This window comes from Mastigoproctus giganteus, chromosome 7, assembly GCF_048544385.1.
Source record: "Mastigoproctus giganteus isolate SK-2022 chromosome 7, ASM4854438v1, whole genome shotgun sequence".
NCBI lineage: Eukaryota > Metazoa > Arthropoda > Arachnida > Uropygi > Thelyphonidae > Mastigoproctus > Mastigoproctus giganteus.
Window position 1 is genome coordinate 104,757,008 of NC_143581.1, and position 12,218 is coordinate 104,769,225.

Consider the following 12,218-nt stretch of genomic DNA (forward strand, 5'->3'; position numbering starts at 1 on the left):
AGGATCCCAAAGAGGCGTGTTTGTAATTTCATATTTCATCATATTTTACATGTCATAATTTCAAAAAATGTGAAATATCATATTTTATACTTGTCGACATAAAATTTTCATATTTCATCTTACCATAATCGACAAATTATTTATCAAATTGATTTAAAATATATTTCAAAAAAACCGTGGGAATTTGCATTTAATCATTTCACATTCCAGCATGGGAGGGCACGAGCGGCTAAATTCCCAAGTTATTTTGATTGGCTGGTTAGTCACTCACAATGACACAGTAGCGTAATTTTAGCTATAATTTAAAACTTTACAGTAGTAGTTTTGCCTTATACTGAGTTCAACGAATTATTCGTTCAACTTATTTTATAAAGTAGAAACTTCAGCTTGTTGGCGAAATGAAGCCAAAATCGAGTAAAATTGAGCATTTTAGAAAATGAATTTCTTCTGTGGTTAAAGAAGAGTCTATAAAGCCACATACCAAATGGATGGAAAAATAATATATTGCAATGCATGCAATAAAGAGGTACATAAATTAATTAATTACCTGGTAATAGATCTACCATAATTTTTATTTTTGGATGCTTCGATATATGGACATTCCAAATTTAATACTCATGCATATTAGTTTTTTCATACAATTTTTCATATAAATCGGAAAATAATAATAATTTTTGTAAATAATCTTAAATAAATATATAAATACTTTTTTAAGGTTCCGTGCACGGAAGTATCCCAATTACAACAGCATAAGTTTACCTTTTTGCATGAAGCAAACGTAAGGAGAAGGAGAATTTCAGCAGTGTGTACTACGCAGCAGCTGCTTACTGCAGTAAACCAAAAAAAAAAAAAAAACACCAGATCCATTCTTTGCTGATTTAGGCCAAACAATGGTTGCTGCAAACATTCCTTGGAACAAAGTGAACAATCCAGTCTTCCAAAGCTTCCTGGAAAAATATGGCTTCCAAAAAATTCCTGACGAATCAATGTTACAGAAAAATTACCTTGAGGACTGCTATAAATCGGTATGCTCTCATTGATTTTATTAAATTATTAATTATATGATCAAAGACTGAATGCTGTGTAGACTATATTTTAATTAGTTTATTTATTTACTTACTTGCAGTGTCTAAACAATATTCGCGAAGATATTGGAAACAGCTGTGTGTGTGGGGTTCACAGTTGATGAAACCACCGATTGTGAAGGCAGAAATGTAGCTAATTTTATTGTCGGAAAGCTTGATTCAGATGGACCATCTAAATTGTATCTCCTTGCATCAAAGGTTCTGGATAAAACTAATCATGAAACTCTTGCTAGATTTCTTAATGATTCTCTCAGTAAATACCGTATCTCTGTGATCGACTAATGAATGTATCGCTGTGGCTGCTGATACATTGGAATGGGAGTCTACGGGGTTAAAATTAAACTAAAAAATAATAAATGTATAATTTATAAAATGATAAATTAAATTAATATACAATTACTTATTTGTTTCAGATATTTGGTGGCTGGAGGTGTAAAAGCTGACCGTTTTGTTCTTTTATTAATAGATTCAACAGCCTACATGCTCAAAGCAGGAAAAGCATTGGAGGTATTTTTTCCAAGCATGATACATCTTATTTGTTTAGCCCATGGTCTCCATCATATAGCAGAACAAGTGCGTTCAGAATTTAAAGATGTTGATAAGCTGATATCACTGGCTAAAAAGGTCTTCTTAAGCCTCAAGAGTATAGCTGTTAAAAGAAATACACCCTGATCTGCCACTTCCACCCAAGCCAGTAATCACAAGATGGGGGACCTGGCTCGACACTGTGTCATATTACGGCCGACATTTTACAGCAATTAAGGTGGTTAGTTACCATTTTAAATAAAACTTAAACACATGGTATTTAAAGCCATGAATAATTTTATTTTTATTTACAGGTAATTGACAACTTGGTACCCGAGAAAGCTAAATCCATATCTGAAGCACAGGAAATTTTTGCTAAGGAGAAGGTATCCCATGATGTTGCTTATACTGACAGTAATTTCTCTTCCCTATCTTCCTCGATTACTAAACTAGAGATGAAAGATATGCCTCTAATTAAGGCTATAGAAATCGTTCGAAAACTAGAGGACAAGATGAAACAAGTTTCGGAGGAAATCGGAGAGAAAACTGTTAACAAACTAGATGCAGTTTTCGCTAGAAACCCAGTTTACCCCACCATATTATTGTTATTATTTGGTTTTTAGGAGCATTAGCAACTAAGGCCATATTGCTCCGGGGATATGCGGTGGTCATTCCCTGATCTTTCCGCATCCTCCTTATTTGGTGGTCATCAGCTTGAACCCTGGTCTAATCAAGAAGTGCATGCTATCCACTGCTGCTCCTGCCCACCTGATTATGGAGGCGCCATCCCACCATATGCAAAATTTCCCAAGTTTTAGAGGGTAGGGCCATCGAGTGACTTCTTCTAGCTACCGATGTCATTAAGATGTTTAATTTTGCCCCAATCACATCTTGTGATGTTGAGATGTCCTTCTCTGCTCACAAGCAAATATTAGCAGATGATAGAAAGAGATTAACTCCAAAACATTTGGAGTGAATAAGGTATCGCAATGCTATGGAAAGTACTTAGCAACCTTAAGTGTTAGCAGCCTAGTACCTTAGCCTATACATTTTGGTTTTTGTATGTTTAAAAATTTTTATTCTAATGTTCATACTTAAAAAAAAAAACTTGCAAATTGTGATATTTTCATTATATTACTTGTTAAAAATTTGTAGAACAAGTCATTGTACAACTTTAAAAGAATAAATAAAGTATATATTATCATTTATATGGTATGTAAATTATTTTGTCATATTTAAGTCGTATTTGGTTAAATTTAATGACATATTTTCATCATGTTTTGATATTTTTAAGGTCATAAAAATCTGAACCCTACTTATAAGTATTTTAGTGATGTCCATTAGAAATAAAATGGATTCAATACCAATACATATAAACAGGCACTTTTAATGCACAAAGTTATGTACATCGCGAAAAGAATTTTGTAGGGCACAAAGGGTAAACAATTATGTTCTCCACATTTTCATTCAACTGAGCCAACACTATTCCAAAATTCTTTCTCATATTAATGCTGCATTATAACACTTTAACACCTAACCTGATATAGTAGTAGTAACAGAGGTATGTAATGCAAGAAAGCATATGAGCTTAGGTAGCATCAGCAAAAAAAAAAAAAAAAAATTTATTTTTTTGCAGATTTGTAATTGCGCAGACACAAAGTCTGCACAATAAAGGATTCTATTCCTACAAGAATAATTTCACTGATATGATCTGAGCAAATGTTGACATCAGAAGTTTTGAAACAGTAATCAGACCAAGGAAAAAAAGAAAAGAAATCTCGCAGGTCATCCCATTTTGCATCCTTGTAATGCCAAATAACATGAGGTTGGGAATAGCCATGAGATAAAGGCTCCATTGGAGAAGAGACAATTACCAAGTTGTGATGTGGGGTGACTAAAGGACCACACACTTTGATCATGTATTAAGAAGGGTTGTTTGTGAGAAAAAGATCAAGAGTGTTGGCTGTATGGTTAGGTTATGTTAGGTAGGTAAATGAAAAATCTGTGCGAGGTCATTAGTAATTGCAAAAGCCTCAGCATCTCGACCAGGTGGGTTGGTGTAACTAGAAAATGGAAGCCAGCTGGAATTGTCAACATTAAAATCACCAAAGAAAATTACCTCACTGTTAGGAAAGTTGGGCTGGAGAAAGTCACGTTGTAAAGAGAGGAAGTCAGAGCTCCAAGTGATTAGTGGAGTTGGGAGAACAGTAGAGACAACAGATGAATTTGACAGAATGAGGTAGAGAGATTTTAAGCCAGAGTAGATCGAAAGGAGGAGATTTCAAATTACCAAGTCTCTGACAGGGAATGTCGGAATGGACAAATACACAAGTATCACCTTTGAAGCAAAAATAATCATACAGTGAATAATTTGGGCAACTCAGATGAGCAGTAGTTGAATCAATCGATAACTGAGATTCTGTCAGAAAAAGTACATGGGGTTTGGCAGACTGCAAGTGGAAATGGACATCATTCAGATTAGAACTGAGACCACGTATATTTGTGAAATGAACTAGGAAGTGTTTGGGAGGTTTAGATCTTTTTGCAGATAAACTTACTCTATTAGTTTGACAATTCACGGTGTATTCAATAGTAAAGAAAAGTGAGGGAGACATGCTGTATGAAGTAATGAAATTTGAAATTTTTGGATATGGCATACACATAGGAAGAACATACCCAGATCTTTGACATAATGTGGCCTCAACAATGTCCTCCCCCCCCCCCTGCATACACACTACTCAGACTCTCTCCAGTCACTATCTGGCAGAGTGAAGGTAGCAAGATTATACACTAGCTGATCCGGAAGCTTCCTAGAGAGTTACCAATAGGTTCAATCTGGTGTACTAAATAGTAGCCAGCCTGCAAACACCATTTTAGAGCTGTACCCTAATATAAGGAATATTGGATCTCGCCATGATATCCATCATAACCTCAAAAGTCATCAGTCATACTGCATGATGGAAGAGATAGGAAGGGTTGACGGGAACTTAGCTCCGGAGGCTAAACATGGGTTCCACCACTTGAAGCCACCAATAAGAAAAGTGATGGTATTTCACCGGTTGATGAGGGTCATCTGAGAAAACATTGTGACTGAATTTTTGGAAGAACTTGAAGTAAGGGGATCCCCTTTCCACAGCTCTAGCACACGCTAGAGCTGCCATGAGGGAGCAGCTGCTCAAGAATCTGATGTCTCTATCTCTAAAAAGAAAAATAAGAGAAGAAAGAAAAAAACAAAAGAGAGAAGGTTCTAAGGAAACAAAGCAGAAGGAAGTGATTCAGAAGGATATGGTTGAAGTGTATTCTGATTTAAGTAAGAAGTACAAAGAGTAAACCTGCTCTTAAGAGAACTCGTTTGGATCTAGATAGCTCAGGTGATCAGAGTTTTGTCGAATTAATGAGACTAGAAAAATTAAGGTTTCACTTGAGGCAGTTGCTTCTAAAGAATAGTAATGCTATTTATTTGTTATTTGGTTTTTTTTTTTAGGAGCATTAGCAACTAAGGCCATATTGCTCCAGGGATATGTGGTGGTCATTCCCTGACCTTTCCGCATCCTCCATATTTGGTGGCTCGCAGGCTCGAACCCTCGGTCTAATCAAGAAGCGTGTGCTACACACTGCTGCTCCTGCCCACCTGGCTACAGAGGCGCCCAATAGTAATGTGATACATGGAACCTTGGTGGTTGATATTATGGACCTCAAGGATAATTTAAACACTAGCTCTTTGATAGAGAGCTTCAAATTGGGAATCGACTATTACAAGCCAAGATTGAAAGTAATGAATCAATGTTAAAATAGTCCAAGGTGAAAAGGTTCACCTTGGAACAGTTAAACAGATAACAGTGCCTCCAGTAATTTCCCTGGAACAGAAGTTAAACTAACAGGTCTGTAATTATCTGTGTCTCCCTTTGATCCTCCTTTGTGAATTGGGGTCACATTTGCACTTCTCCAGTCCATGGGTACCTCCCCTGCTTACTTCCTTTGCCGCCTCCTCTAATATAACTGGATAGATTCCATCTACCCCAGGTGCCTTTCTTGTGTTTATCTTCAACAATTTTTCTTCCACTTTACTCTCAGTTAGTACAATATTATCTGGCTTAATGCCAGAGTTGAATACACCTCTGCCATTCCCCTCCCTGAATAACTCCTCATGTGTGAATGTCGATGCAAAATACTCATTTAGTTTATTAGCTATCTGAGCAGGATCATCAACAGTTGAACCATCAGTATCAAGTGGACCGATCTGATTCATACCCTTCCATCCTTCTAGAGTTTACATAAGTAAAGAACTCTTTGCTGTTTTTCTTTGCATCCTTTGCCAAAGATTTCTCGTAATCTACCTCCGCCTGCCTAACCTCCTATGTAACTTGGTTACAGACTAGCTTATATCTATCATAGCCTTCTGTGTCACATTTTAATTTATATGTATCACATGCATTTTTCTTCTCTGTCACATGTCTAATTAGTTCATCTGACATCCATTTAGGCTTAAATCTTGAACAATATTTCTTTGTTGGTATGAAAAGCCTAGTAGCTTCCAAGACTAATTCTTTGAATGCTTCCCTTTTGAATTTGCAGTTGGTAACATCATCAGTTGGTTCCACCATATAGAATTTAAATATTGTCTGAGACCACCATAGTCACCTTTACAAAAGCAAAAACCCTTCCCTTTACCCTTGATGGTTGTTACCTCTGAGTAAATCCCACTTCAGCACATTGTGATCACTGCCACCTATGGTTCCTTTATCTGCAGATTCGTGATGCATGAAGAATCACTACTGATAATCAGATCAGGAGTATTACTCCCTCTAGTTGCCTCCCAAACATGCTTTAGAAAACAATCATCCAATAAATCCACAAAAGCCTTGCTAATGTGTGAGTGACCAACCCACAAATTCCAGTCAATATCTGGGAAATTAAAATCCCCCGTGGTAAGACAGTCTAATTTACTGGCCCACTTATTTCTCTGCACAATTGCTCATCATGCTCATCAGATTCATTAGGCCTATAACACACACTTACTCTCATTTTTCCTTTCCCAGTGCTTATGTTACACCAAACAGACTCAACATTGCATTGTCCACCAACATCAATTGGATCCACTTCTTTGGATTTTGTGTTTCTTAACTAACAGCATAACCCCTCCTCCCTTCCTGTCTATCCTTTCTATACATATAGTACTCCCCAAATTCCAGTTCTGCAGTGCTTATGTGCTTATGTCTGTGTGACACCATGTCTCTAATATATCCCAACAATATCTGCCTTTGATGTCTTGACTAGCACTTCAAGCTCATCGAATTTATTAACTATACTCCTAGCATTGGTGTACATGCAAGTATACATGCACCTGTTTCTACTCTTAGATACCCTAACACAGCCCATGGTCACCATGATCACCAAGGCAATGGGAATTTCCAGCAGTCCTGGAAATTCCAATTGCATTGCCAGGTTGCTGCTCAATTGCATTTCAATAGAAGTAGTGCAAGAATCACTTTTACCTCTGCCAGCAGCTACTGTTAAGCCGACTGGGCTAGCCAGGTAGGTAAAGTGCATGCTTGGCAACCCAAAGGTCATGGGTTCGATTCCCGCCTCGGGCTTGGATCACAGTAAAATGCAAAAACTTTGGGAGGTCCATTATGGCCATAGAAGCTGATGCGCCAACAACTAACAAGAAAAAAAAAAAAAAAACTACTGTTAATCTATTAGTCCGTGTATCCCCCGCAAGCTAGCAGTTTTCCAACCTACCTAACTCTGCCTCGGTAGCATCAGCAAATATTCTTGCACCCTTTCTATTTAAGTGTAACCCATTCCTGTAGAAGCAGTCTCTCCTGTTAACAAGCACAGACCAGGCTGAGAAAAATTCTACCCCTTGAGCCTTGCACAATCTCTCCAGGGCAGAATTGACTGACAAGGCTCTCATCATATATTCCCTCCTATTGTGTCTGGGGAGAATTGCTGACACTTCCAAATTCAACCCTAATTCACAGCTTTTTTTCAGCATTGTTTTGTACTTGTTAAGTAATTCTGTCGATCTCCTACTCTTAATATCATTAGTGCCAATGTGTATAACAATATGACCCTTTGTGCCCTTAAAGGATGATATCTGCCCTACAATGTCATCAACCTTTGCCCCTGACAGACATACCCTGATCCTGTTCCATCTATCCTTTTTGCACAACATGTTCCCCGTTTCCCCTGACAATAGAGTCATCTACAACAACTAGTTCCTTTGGGACCAGCGCATTCTGCCTTGGGGGTTGCCGCTGTGTTGTGTGATGTTCGAATGCAAGCTCTGGCATTGATGTTGGCAGCTGAGAGCTTGATGGGTCCCTCAATTTAAATCCTTCGAGGGTATCCACCCTGAATTATAAAGGTTCACTATTTTATTTTTTAGTATCATGTACAATAACAATGACTGCATGCAGAACTGAAGTGTTGATGCATTTAGAAATTTTGTCTAATTTCAGAAAACCATTAGTGACTGCCATATTTGGTGCACCATGTTATGCTAATTGAACATTAGCACAAAAAAAATGGCAAGAAGACTTATAAAAATTAAAATAAGAATTCTACTAAACACAATCAGCTAGGCAGAATGTAGTCTACCAACAGCAGTAAAACAACATCGACTAAACAGCTGAAATATGAATTACAATATTCACCATAAAATTATAATCCAATTAATACCTGTCAAACAGAAACAACGACATGTAAAATATGAAATCAAATTCAAAAATATATTAGTATTAAATATCTGTGTTCTCCCACCCAATCAATGATGGTCACTGGGGGGGGAGAGAGACACCATTTTCATTTTTACTACAATGCAACTCTAGCCTATTGTTACATGAACCAGCACCTAAGTGTGTGCTGAAATATGCTTATGTGGGTTAACCTAATATTCAGATCTAAAAATTTCTGTGGAAAAACTTCAAAAACAAACAAAATCAAGGGACCATTTCAAAAGTCAGAAATACACTGAAGAAACATTAAAATTCATATTTACATCAACTCTGACAGCCATTTTAATTTAAGTTTGTTTTTTTATTTGACACATACCATGAGCTATTGCTGAGTTAATTCTTGCCATTCCAGTTTTTAAGCCTATCAACAACAGGAGCATTATCAAGAAGTTTCTTGAATCACATGCTTTTAGATTGTTCATAACATGCCCAGTGTTGTAGCCTGTTCCCACCTTTCAATGCTGGCACTGAAAGCAAGCTGCATTTGATAGGTTTTTTTATTTTTTTTATTACAATACATCACCACAATGGGATATAGTTTGGAATCACTTTGTTTACTGCCATCTGTATAAACTGAAAATGGCCCCTTTTTCAGAGCCATCACTACCTCTTCTTCCTCTGTTCATGCAATTTCATTAATGAAGCCTACTGTTTTTGTTCTTCCCCAACCTGCTATTTCACTATTGTGAAAGATATTTCTGAACAACATGCCTGCACTGTCAACACAACTCAGAGAGAGAGAGAGAGAGAGAGAGAGAGAGAGAGAGAGAGAGAGAGAGAGAGGGGTTATGTTCTATGATAAAAGATGCAAATAAACATTTAGCACTCATGATATAATGGTCACCATGAAAGGCAACATCTATTTTTACAGTTCTTTCTATGCTCCTTTATGCTTATTTACTTGCCAATGTCTGAATGCATCATGTTCATACAGCTTAAAATTGAAAAATAACATCAATGTACAGTACACAAGGCAAGCACATTATCTTTCAGATATTACAATACAGTAAACTGTAAAATCTGGCACTTTACAAAAAACTGTTGACATTTTAAAATATGGAAAATTACGAAAGCAATCAAAAAATCTAGCACTCATATCAGTAATCGCCAAAAAAGGATGACATTTCTCTCTTTATGAGATGCTTGCAGAACTGTCTTGTCCTTTAAGCTGTTTTTGTGGCCAGAAAGATTTAAATTGCATAGATAATGCAATGTTAATTCTCACAATAGAATAAACTTGCCTTTCCAATGAACTGACATGGTATTGCACTGCTTTCAAACATATGGCCTTGGCAAAAAAAGGTTAATCACCATTTTTTTTAAAAGATGAGATTGCTATGACAATCTGCTTCAGAACTAACTGATCCCTCATTCGACAGGGGGTGATCTCTAGTGGAAACACTTAGACAACACAGTTTAAGAAGTTGTTTAATGTGGAATGGCAAGCAATATCATAAAATCCGAGTTTTAACAGCTGTAATATAGCAAAAGCTGTGTTTTATATGACTGTTATCACTAGAGAACATCTGATATCTAATAAGGGACTGGTTAGTCCTGAAACAAGCTGTCAATCATAGCAGTCTCATCTTTTTACACAATGGCGAATTAGCCACTTAGCAATGCCATATATATGAAATAGATGCAACAGCAAGATTTTTTTTTTTTTTTTTTTTTTTATGAGAACCCCAAACAAGAGAGGTATTAGAACCTATGTGCTTGGGTTGGAGGTTGAGAAGACGAAAGAAGATATTTGTTGATATTGGACTTGAACTTCTGTAGATTGTAATTTTCAGGAAATACGTATGAAGGAAGGTTGTTCCAGAAAACGGCAGTTGAATGAATAAATGAGGAAGATGAAAAGTTGGTTCTGTGGGTTTGAAGTTGGACAGTAAATGGATGTTGGCTGGTTGCGGCACGTGTTCGGACTGTTTTGAAAGAGAGAGCGGGAATTATAGAAGCCAATTCAGAAGAACAGTGCCCATGGAAGTATCTGTAGAAGAGGCATGCAGCAGAAACAGTGCGTCTATGAGAAAGCGAGTGGAGAGATTCTGTTAGAGATGAATCATTAATTAACCTAACTGCCCTCTTCTGAATGGAATCAAGAAGCCTGAGAGAGGTTTTGGGGGCACCACCCCAGTTGTGGGAACAATATTCCATGGTAGGGCGGATTTGCGATTTATACAGAGTGAGCAGCTGTTTGGAAGAAAAGTAATGCCGAGAGCGAAAGAGAAAACCAAGTTTTTTAGATGCAGAGGAAGCAATATTTGTAATGTGCTTGTGCCAAGAGAGATTAGAAGTCAGAGTAATCCCCAAAAGAGATATATCATTTTGCCAAGAAATCGGAGTGTCACTAAAGATAAGCATAGGAGCAGAAGATTCCTTTTTGCGAGATATAAGACAAGATTGAGTTTTAGAAGGGTTGAAATCAACTAAGTTGTCTTTGCCCCACTGGAGAATTACCTGAAGATCGGCATTTAAGGAATTGGTAGCAGATTTTCGAGAACTTGAAGCTGATTGAGCTGGACAAGGTTTCTCAAAATGGAAAGTTGAATGCAATGTGCTATCATCGGCAAAACTATGGATAGGCTTTCCAGTCAATGGAAGAAGGTCATTGATATTCAAGAGGAAAAGAATGGGGGAAAGAACTGAACCTTGGGGGACACCGTCATTAGTGGAGAAGTTAGAAGACAGAGAGCCATCTACCATCACCCTCAGTGAGCGATCAGAGAGAAAACTGGATAACCAATTACTAAAAACAGTTGGCAAACCATAAGATGGAAGCTTGTTTAGAAGACCTTTATGCCAAACACGATCAAAAGCCTTTGAGATGTCAAGAGCAACTACTTGTGTTTCACCGAACCTTTCCATTGAATTAGTCCATAAATGGGTAACATAAGCCAGAATATCACCAGTGGATCGACACTGACGGAATCAAAACTGGCGATCGTTGATCAGACGGAAGGTTTCTAGGTAATTTAAGAGTTGGCGGTTAATTGATTTCTCCATTACTTGAGAAAGAGTAGAAGTGATTGCAATGGGACGATAATTGGATGGGAGGGATTTGTCACCCTTTTTAGGAACTGGCTGGATATGAGCAAATTTCCAAGCAGAAGGAAAAACACCTTTGGAATAAGAAAGTGAAAAAAGGCAGCAAAGAATAGGAGTAAATTAAGTAGCACAGGTTTTGAGAACAAGTGGAGAAATACCATCAGGACCTGGAGTTTTCTTAGCATCAAGATTCATCAAAATCCTTCTGATATCCTTTTGACGGAAGACCACAGGAGGCATTGAATGGAGCGTGTTAGGAATGGTGGGAGGTGTTTTACCAAGATCATTAATACACGAGCTCGAAGAAAAATGGGATGCTAGCAGGTCAGCTTTATCCTTGGCTGAAGTGACAACAGAACCATCTGGTTTGGACAGAGGTGGGAGCAGAGATGGGCAAAAGTTGCGGCCAATAGCTTTGGCAAGAGAACAGAATGCTCGGCTACCATTAGGGTAAGAAGCAAGTTTTCTACTCTTAGCCTGTTCAAACTCTAGTTTGGACTGATTAATAACTGCTTTACAATTGTTGCGAGCTTTGGTGTAGGCAGAAAATGAAACTGAAGAATTAGAAACAAGCCAATTACGATATGCAACATTCTTCTCTTGGACAGCCTTAGCACATTTATTGGAAAACCAAGGTTTAGATAAAGGACGAGATTTTAAAGTGGAGTGTGGGATAAAGGATTCCATTCCTGCAAGAATAATTTCACTGACACGATCTGAGCAAACGTTGACATCAGAAGTTTTGAAACAGTAATCAGACCAAGGAAAAGAAGAAAAGAAGTCTCGCAGGTCATCCCATTTTGCATTCTTGTAATGCCAA

The 12,218-nt window shown here is 37.6% G+C and overlaps 1 protein-coding gene across 1 annotated transcript in view; it reads right to left on the bottom strand.

The window, feature by feature from the left end:
• Positions 1–12,218, bottom strand: part of eIF3l (eukaryotic translation initiation factor 3 subunit l) — a 425,669-nt gene that overhangs the window by 327,901 nt on the left and 85,550 nt on the right. The window lies entirely within an intron of this gene.